Here is an 11,028-nt window from a genome sequence, read left to right as displayed (position 1 = left end):
GAATATATTCAACAAATAATAAGATTTTGGATCCAACTGATTTTCCTAAAGCAAAGAAAAAAGGCATAACTAATTTATTATAATCAAATACACAATTGCAACATGTATTATAATTAAATACTCGTCTTCAGTACACACACAATACCTTGTTAAAATAATAAAATAAGACATACTTTACTCGTGGTTATATTATTAATTAACATACGTTAATCATGTTTAATTTAGATATTGTGCATTAACATCAAATTACTTTTATCAAAACTTCCATTGAAAATGTTATATTGCACATAGGTGGAGCTTCTGTACTAGTGGCTGATAGCTATACAATTACAGGTATGCTGTTGACTAATTACTACATTGATTATCTTATACCAAGAACATCTGAAAGCTTCGGAATCCTTTGATGTAGTAAATGAACTGCAAAAAACAAATCCTTTATTTAATGTCTGTATCTTTGTTATGATTATTTTAATTTCAGGTTTATGAAAATAATAAGAATATTTTAGATAAGTTTTTAAAGCTTAAATGTTTTAATTTGGTTTTGTAAGAAATTCTTTTTACAATGATAATTAATTTAAAATGAAAAACTGGCTATTTATTTATTTTATTAGAAGTTAACATATAATTAATTTATTTATTTTCGAATTAATCTAATCTTTTTTGATTGTATATGCGTGGGCCCCTACTAGCTCAGCGGTATGTCTCCGGACTTCCCACGCTAAAAATCGGGTTTCGATACCCGTGGTGGGCAGAGCACTAACAGCCCATTGTATAGCGTTGTGCTTAATTCAAAACAACAACAATTATATGTGTAGATTTTCTCACTCTTTGTTTATAAATCTGAAAAGTAAAGTTATACAGAGACTGTTGTTTTTCATCAACTATAAAATAAGCTTATTAGGTGACTTTCTTTTAAATCTATACATACAAGTTAGATTGCCTTAACATACGTTTTAAATATTGTAAATTATATATGAATGTTACCAGAAGAGAATTTCTTTTCTTTTTAAAATAGATATACTACTTTGTAGCAACTTTTTATAAATATGGAAAACACTATACTATTATCCATTTAAATTATACAGACTCGAATAAACGTTTGTTTGACATGAGAATTGTACTCTAGAAATTGTGTAAAATATCCTTTTCAAACTGATAAATCAACGTGTAAAGTTACTGTATGCGTACAATAAATCATACTTCTGGTTATCGTGGTACAATATAGTAAATGGTATATTATATTTTATTCGACAACGTATTATAGGTATTGAGACTTAGTAGGGTTTGTATACCACTTCCAGGCCAAGATTAATTCCAGCTTTCTCAATCCTGCTGAATGGATACGTTTGTGACGTGTTTGAAGGAGCGGCTAATAGAAGTGACGAAGCTCATTCGTTGTTTCACCACCCGAGAGAGCAATCAAAACCATAACAGAAATACTAAATAAAATGTTCTGAGTGAGTTTCTGCAAGCAAATAGAGACTTCTGTACAAAGAAATTTCTGGTAAGTTTGGGGTAACTATCGTTATAATCGATTGTTCTGCAACACAGTTTTACCAGATATTTACACCTTGTGAGGCATATAGTAGATTAAGCATTTCTTAAACATAAACATAAACTGCTAGCTAGGTATTCATAGAGCTTGTCTTCCTTGTACATCTAGAGAATAATCAGTATAAGACAAGAACATGTCAAGTAGCTCTTGACTCGGTGGAAACGATATGAAACAGAGTTTATTAAATATGTTGATGGAGGATAGTCTTGGATAATGGAGAGTAGTCGACAGTACTACAATTAGTCAGTCGCAGTATGTCACTCGAACCTGTCTTTATCTGAGTGAAATGAACATAGATCTATTGTTATGACAAAACCATACATTGTTGAACATGTTGTGGCACAAGATGAAAGAATGGGTTGAACATTGAGGAAACTTCCTTTTCTCATTTAATGTTATTTGGTATTTTATAAGCTCATAAGAGTGAATTGTGTTGGTACTGAATTATAAAACCTGTCACACGGATTAAGAAAGAAAATGAAAAAATATTATGCAGCAAATCTTCCTACATAACACAGAGAAATATTAGTTAAGATGATGTACATGAAGGTTCTTAGTGAGTTGTCGCTTAGAAACTAGGCTTATTGTGATCACACGGAAAACACTCTCTTCCAATTCTCATATCATTTGCATATGATTTAAAGTTAATTGAAAATCCATAACTGACAACTTACTTCACTGTATACAAAGTATCTTAATCCACTGTAGCAATAGAAAAGGTTACCGATGCTACAACTACTCTTTCTTGAGACTGATTACTTATTACTTTGCTAGTTAAACTAACTGCTTACTGCATTTTGATCTATTTCGAAAAATGCTGTTAATGTTTTGAGGAAGACATTTGGTAGGCAGGTTCATTTCTGGTTTTAATAAAACCTCAATTTTAATTTAATGTTTTTCTTTTGCATATGTAGCAATTGAGCATTGTAAGAGCATATTGTAGAACCAGCACCATTTCATAACTAGTATTGTAGATCCAGCTGAAAACATTAATCTCTTGTTGGAAATGTTGATAAAATAACTAAAAATAAAGAATTTATTGGTTTCGTTGTTTGAATTCAATGAAAATTATTATTAAAAACTTCTTTTTTTCACATTAAATGCTCTAACATGAGTGATCTTACATGAAATACAACTTGAAAAAACTACAGAAGAAAATTAGATTGTCAACGTGAATCGTATACGGCCTAAGCGAATAGGTCAGACTGAAAGTCAAGAGTACTTTAAAAAATTGAATTGTTTTAAATGTTTGATTTTCATTCAGACTAAAATTTTACATGTATCAGAAGATAAATGTTCCACTTTCCGACTAAATTCAATGTAGATATTTTTGAAGTATAAAGAATTTCAGCTTCTCGTTGAGAATAGGATTCCTTAGGAACTAAATAGTGATAAATATCGGATGAATGAACATGTGTTTTTGTGTAAGTCTGTTAAGTTTATGTTCCTTATACGCCTTACCTCGTTTGTTTTTTTTTATTTCGCACAAAGCTACACGAGGGCTATCTGCGCTAGCCGTTCCTGATTTTGCAGTGTAAGACTAAAGGGAAGGCAGCTAGTCATCACCACCCACCGCCAACTCTTGGGCTACTCTTTTACCAACGAATAGTGGGATTGGCCGTAACATAATAACGCCCCCACGGCTGAAAGGGCGATCATGTTTGGTATGACGGGGATTCGAACCCGCGAACCTCGGATTACGAGTCGAAGCATTACCTTAATAAATAGGTTATTTTAAGTCTCAGACAAAGCTAACAGATATATTTTTTGCTATAGTAATACTTTGTTATTTTTGTAACGTGAGGCATTATCCTGTGTATTTCGTTTATTTCATGCATTTTGGTAAGTTATAGGATCAAACAAGATACGATTATCTGGCAGCGTTTTGAGTTGATTTAAGTCTTACGTGAAAGACTATTATTTTAAGGTAGGTTGGTTTAAAGAGATAAGACCAACGTTTTCATTTTATGATTTTTTAGAGTTTTCATAATTAGTTTAAAGTACTTATTTTCACATATTGGTTTATGATACTTTTATTTCTAAGATACAGCTAACAATTTTATTATCGTCTGTCTGTGATCAAAGAACATTGAGAGTAAAAGATTGTAAAAACAAAAAAGAATTTTTACAAATAAAAACATTTTTAGCAGTTAATGTAATTTAAAGGGCACATACCAGTTAAGCGGAAGAATTAATATTTCGTAAAACTACGAATGTAACCAGTGTTATAGAAATAAATAATGTGATTATCATGGTAACAAATGTTAGTTCCTCTGGTACATTAACAACAAAGTAAAATTGTTTACAATTTTTTAATATGGCTATTAATGCCAATCGAATGTAATTTTTGTACTTTAAAATAAATTAGTCTGAGTAGGCGTTTTAAAGGCGCTGTTATAAAAATATATAAAAGCTATAGAAACGATGTATTATCCTTGTACATTTAAGCAGTTGTTGTCGTAGTTTATTGTGAAATGTCTTCTAAGAAAAAGTGGCTTTTCAAATTATCTGCATTTTATTTAATTTTACTTCAAACATTATTTTTATTTAACAATAGAATTATTATGATCTGTCTGTAATATTTCACAGTCTTCGTTTATTTGTTTTTTAATTTCGTGCAAAGCTATACGAGAGCTATCGGCGCTAGCCGTCCCTAATTTAGCAGTGTAAGACTAGAGGAAAGGCAGCTAGTCATCACCACCCACCGTCAACTCTTGGGCTACTCCTTGACCAACGAATAGTGGGATTGATCTTAGAATTATAACGCCCCGATGGGTGAAAGGGCGAACATGTTTGGTGTGACGGGGCAGTCTTCGTTACTCCTTTTCTAGGCGTGGCCAGGTGATTAAGGCGTGCGACTCGAAATCTGCGTGTCGCGGGTTCGAGTTACTATTTAGTCAAAATTGGTCGCCCTTTCAGCTGTAGGGGTGTTATTATGCGCAGTCAATCACACTATTTGTTAGTAAAAGAGAATATGAAGAGTTGGCAGTTGGCATGTTTATCTGTGTTTAGTGTTAGTGTATTAAAATAGTCTGTTTATCGGTGTTGAGTGTTTGTTTATGTCATTTAAAATTGATGTGATTATGAATGCAAGTATACTTCCTTATGATTTTATAACTCCGGTCAAACACTGTAGCTTGTTTTAGATATGTATTTTACGTTTTTAGTGTTTAGTTCCTGTATTTGTCGTGGGAAGTTTTAAATATCAGCTTTCAATAAAAACGTAATATGTTTTGTACTCCGCCTTTTTATCGTCCTTACGACACTTTTGCTTCCAACAGTGTGGAAAGGTTTGTCATAGAATGTAGTAAAAAAATCGCTCTGTTAAAGTTAGTTCTCTGTATCTATCTTTTGGCTCTTACCAAAAAAAAAGAGTTCGTTTTTGTTATGGTCTATAAAATTCAAGCTATTCGAGTATTTACATACTGCATTTTACAGTTTATTCACCTAAAATTAAACAGTTACTTAATTATTTATTTTCCTTAACTTCGTTCTATAAGAGTTTGTTTCGATAATTTCTACTAATAAATGTATGTTATGTTGTATGTTATAACTTAGATGTAGTCACCTGAATTCACTTCTTGTCATCTAGTTTTGTGATACTCGATGTTTAACAGGCAATGCTTCTAGTAACTAGCAGCCGATGAATTACTTATTTTTAGTAGTAGTACAAAAAATAATTTGTTTTTATAAAACAAATTTACTGGATTTAGTATCCTTAGAAAACGAATTTTAGAGGTTTAAGATATTTTCAGTAATTTGTTTTGTTCTGTTAAATCTCTAATTGTGTTTTTGTTTAGAAAGTTTCGCAGTCATCCTGTTCAATCTCATCAAGAGCAAACAGCAACGTCTAGACAACTGTGCTCAATCTTCAATATCTATCCCATTTACTGTCGAGATAGTAAAGAGAAACTCACATGCCAGTTTTTGGTAGCTAAAAACCAACAAATTTAAGAATGCTTTTTAGTGAGCCTTTAGGAAATGGAACATGAAAAGTCAATCGATCCTCCTAGAGAAGAAGACAATATAATTGTCTTCTGAGTGCACTTCAATTTAACCACAATCCAATAAAACAAAGGTATTGCTTCCCGTCAGCAGGAAACCCCCATTGTCAAAGTCTAAGAATTTTCAGTCTGTTGTTATGTCTCGCACAATTGTATTAAAAAAAATCTTCATTAATTCCTTCATTCGTGAAGATAATTACACTAATGCTGATTTTTTTTTGCATATTTATCTATCTTAACTTTGTCACTATCTTGTCATTCTTAAATGTAAGAAAATGTCTGACGTGCCCACCTGCACAGTATGATTTACTTTTACCGAAAACAAAACCCAAAAAAACGCACACCTCCATAAGATAGGTTTCTGTGATAGGCGCATGATTCTCAAACATTTTACATTGTTTCTCACAAATGCTCAACATTTATACAACTAAGTCTGTTCTTCATATCTGCGTCTTTTTTAGATTGTAAATGTACGAGTTTATAACAATATTCACGATGAAAGTTTTTACCTCACTCAATGTGGATTTCTCACTTAGTGACCAATAGCTGTGTGTAAATATTCATTTGTTTATAAAAGTGAATTGATTTCACCTTAGGGCAGTATTTCTACGCTTTTCTTTAAAACGTCATTAGATATTCACCATTTAGCAAGAAAATATTGTTTAAAAAGTAACTTACAAAAAAGGCATTTACAGGGGTGCAGGCCCGGCACAGCCAGGTGGTTAGGGCGCTTTACTCGTAATATGAGGGTCACGGGCTCGAATACTCGTCAGACTAAACATGCTCGCCCTTTCAGCTGTGTGGGCCTTATAAAGTGACGGTCAATCCCACTATTCATTGGTAAAAGAGTAGCTCAAGAGTTGGTGGTGGATGGTGATGACGAGCTACTTTCCCTCTAGTCTTACACAACTTAAGGACGGCTAACGCAGAGAACCATTGTGTAGCTTTGCGCGAAATTCCAAAAACAAACAAACCAAGTGTACAAGTTTATGCATAGATTAGATGATTGACTACGTAGGTTCTTATGAATTATAAGAACCTATAGACCACAAGTTTGAGAACACAAGTCCTGATTAAAAATTACAAAGTAAATAAGTAGAACAACACTAAGCTAAGTAATATGTATATATGTATCGCTGTATCGAATGAGCGCTCTTCGTCAAACCTTTCGTTTGTGTCTTTATTGTTTTTGCCCACATACAGAGGTTTAGGAGAATTTCTTTGAACGTAGGAGGCAGTTGTGTTTGTATGTAAGAAATGACATATGGATGTAAAATTGTTTAGCAAACTGTATGTGATGCTATAACCACTTAAGTCATTACCTGTTTTGATGGGAAGAGTGCAGCCCAGTAAAAAGCATTACCGGTCTTTCAGGCTAATGCTCGGTGGTTCAAGTTGTGCTAAAATTATAATCACATTCAACACTTTAAGGCTGACAAGCGTTATAAGAGTGACGGTCAAGTCTCCCCCTTCGGCCTGTCAAGAATGCCTTATTTGGACAGTGTTTACTTGTTGCCTTTCATCTATCGTTTTAAAATTTAGGAACGACTAATGTAGGTAACACTGGTGTACCTTTGCTCAAAATCCGAACACCAAGCCTTGTTTTATACTGTAAAATACCAAAACAGTTTATGTAATCTAAATGAATGTAAAATGTAAACTACGCAAGAAGACTGTAGAACTAAGGAAAACACATGAAGGTGCTGAAACTAGTTTCCTGGTCTTTGTGCTGATATATTTTTTTGAAACACTGTTTTGGTTAGTTTAATTGTGAATTCATAAAAGGTGAGCGCTTATAGTTCCACTTCACGTAATATGCATACAATATATTGTATGAATTTGGCACAAAGCTACAACAAAGCTATCTGCTTTCGCAGTCCCTAATTTAGCAGTGTAAGATTAGAGAAAAGACAGCTGGTCATCACCATCCATCGCCAACTATTGGCCTACTCTTTTACCAACGGATAGTGGGATTGACCGTCACATTATAACGCCTCCACGGCTGAAAAGGCGAGCATGTTTGGTGTGACGGGGATTTGAACCCGCGACCGACGTTACAGATTGGTTCGGTGAAAATTTATATATCATTAAAAAAACTCTGGGGTTTAAATGTACTGTTAAAGTGTTAAAATTACTAAAGTGGCAAAACCCACAAAAATACAATGTCTGTATACATACTGATATACTCGTCACGGTGGAAAAAACTACTCTTTATATTCTCTATGGAAACGTCAGTGGCGCCTTCTACAGGTATCACATAGAGATGATATTTATGTCCTATGCTAAGGCAAGATTTCACAATGACCTTGTGTTCCAGGATGGCATTGCCACTGCTCACATTACGTGTATTGTCCAGGATTCTCACGACAAGAAGAATGCCAGAAGATTGCCCACGTAAAGCATCGTCTCCAGATTGTAATTCCGTTGAGAACTGTTGGACAGAACTAAGCCGGAAAACTATCTACTGTAGCTAAGTTGCAGTGCATTCTAGTAAGAAATTGGAGAAATCCACAGTGGATCACACCAATTACCTCATCGACGTCGCCTTATGAAGGTTATTAAAGTACGAAGGACCAATCAAATACGAAATATTTAACAAGAACTTATATCAGGTTGAAAATAGTATTTATAATAATTTGATGATATATTTCGTTATATATGTTTTGGAAAGGTTTTCTTGAAATAGGTGAAGTGATGAATTGCACATCTTTCTATTTTAGTAAACCGTTCATGATATCCCCAGAACCTAACTCGTAATACAAATAACAAATACAATTGTTTACTATAACATGCAGTTTTCAGTTTGATAGTGCTGAGTGTATTTATAATCCATCATAGTAACAATGATTTTATTTGTTGGAAAATATGCAAACACTTCGTCCAAGACTGTATATATTTTATGTATTTTGATCATATATAAACTGCTCAAAAATTAATTGAACAAGTACGTTCTGTTATAAAATTTATCTGAGTGTTCCAAATGTGACAATATTTTTTATTTTTTTAGGTAGTTTGCCTCATTTCAGTTCCATCTGTATCCATTTTTTAATGTGTGATGAATAGTAAAATATGGAGAAATGAAATTTGTAAAAATGACCAATATCGCCAAAATTGATGTCCCATATGAAACAATACTTTAAACAGTTTATATATGCGTTTATTCAAGAAATGTTTGAAACATTCAATATCTAGTGTGACTTCCACGGGCTGTGACACACTCCTGACATCGATTTGACACACTTCGAATCAGTCTATCGATGTTATCTTAGGGTATGGCAGCGCACTCATCTACCTGGCTTGTCGGAGTTCCTGTACATTCTGAGGAGGGTGCTGGCGTTCACTAATACGCCTTGACAGCATTTCCCAACAATGTTCAATCGGATTTAAATCTGGAGATCTGTTAGGCCACTCAAACGTCTCTATTCCTTCCTCGTCACGGAAGTTGATACACAGTCTGGCGACATTGGCTTGTGCGTTAACGTGCATGAAAATTAAGCCATCACCGACAGCACCATCAAATGGCCTCACAGTGGGTTCCAGAATTTCGTATCTGTATCGTCGTGCGTTCAGAGCACCCCTTTTGAGTATGAGTAAGTCCTTGTGGCCATCCAAGCATATGCCTACCCAGACCATTACAGAACCTCCTCCATAAGTGTCGACTTGCACAATATTACAGGCGGAACGTTGCTCTCCTCGGCGTCTCCACACTCTCGCTCGTCCATCATCATGAGACACAGTGAACTTTCTTTCGTCTGTCCACAGCACGGTGACCCATTCACGAAGTTCCCAGTTCAGATGCTGACGAGCAAACTCCAACGTGACTGCACATAGTCGCACTCTCAGAATTAAGCCCTTTGCAGGTCGTCTGACCCTAAGGCGTCCTTCATGCAGATGATTGCGAACTGTTTGGGTTGACACACGGGTTCCAGTGGAATGTTGAAAGTCATTTCGCAGTGACCAAACCGTAGCTAACCTGTCTTGCAGAACAGTAGTTACGATGTAGTGATCCTCTTTGATGGAACCTGACTGCTTGGGTACGCAAGATAAAATTGCACACTGACAAAACTAGTCGCAAAGATGTTGGCTTTTGTTTCGAGAATTAATGAGGAATGCATAGTGTTACGTAACAGTCTTATATAGGGTACCTTGAGTTGTATTCTCCTTGAGTGAGGTGAGTTTTATTTGAGTTGCTTAAAACATCACTCGCAAGCTTAAAAATACACTTGTAGACGAACGGATATGTTTTCCATACATAAATTTAGTTATGACAAAAATATGCTGAAATATATACTTGTTCCTTTAATTTTTGAGCAGTATATGTGTGTAAGTATAAATATATAGACGCAAAAAATAAAATCGGAATATACGTTGTGCTAAATCTTTATTTATTCCCCATTGTTTATTTGACAAGCCTGTAGACTATTCAACTGTTTCTGGAAAACATTTTCAGAGGTTGTTTGAAACCAAAGCATTTTGTTCAGCCACTTATTTATTTTTAATCAGTAATTGATATTTCTATTGGGTAAAAGTTAATGAACCTAAGACTAAGAATACCGCCATTCTTAATTTTGAATTATTGCCAAAAGACAAGACAACCAGCTAGCAGTACCTAATGCCCTTAGATACGCTGAATGTAATTGACTGTTACGAATATAGCATTCCCACATTTAACGTACAGAGCGTGTTTAGCAGTAACTTTCAGTTTTGAAGATAGTAAGTATTAAGATGTACTGAATATTTTGTATCAGTATTTTAATTGTTCGAAAGTATTGTGGAAAGAAAAATGTCCATAATGAAGATATAATTTAATTCCTTATTTCAGAAAACATGTAGGATCAATATACACTGCTGGCCAAAATCGTAAGGCGAATGAACATAAATAAAAAATATGGATTTTGCGTTGTTAGACTCAACCATTTATTTGAGTAGAGCTTCGAAAGATGAAAATAAGAAAAAGGAAAATAAAATAAAAATAAAAAACATTTTAGCATTTAATAGGGAAAATGTGAACACTATGAAATTAGCCTAAACACTAGCTGGTCAAAAGTTCAAGACCATACCAAAAAGAAGTCCTAAACATGGTAGGAAATGCCCAACAAGAGGTCTCAGTAGTGAGTTGCACGGCTGTCATTGCAAATAACTGCAAACATTCACTTTAGCATGGCCAATATAAGCGTTTGCAGAAGGCTGGATGGAATGTTTTTCCAAGTGGTAAAGATGGCTTCACGAAGATCATGCACTGTTTGGAATTGACGTCTATCTCTATAGACTCCCCTTGCTATCCACCCCCAAACATTTTCAATGGGGTTCAGTTCGGGCGAACACCCTGGATGGTTCAAAAGAATCACGTTATTCGCCATGAAAAAGTCCTTTGTCCTGCGGGCATTGTGGATTACACCGCTGTACTGCTGAAAGATCCAGTCATTTCCATACAAAGGCCTTCAGTCAATAAGGATGCTCTCTCCAACA

This window comes from Tachypleus tridentatus, chromosome 11 (genome assembly GCF_004210375.1).
Source record: "Tachypleus tridentatus isolate NWPU-2018 chromosome 11, ASM421037v1, whole genome shotgun sequence".
Lineage (NCBI taxonomy): Eukaryota > Metazoa > Arthropoda > Merostomata > Xiphosura > Limulidae > Tachypleus > Tachypleus tridentatus.
This window is presented reverse-complemented; position numbering follows the sequence as displayed.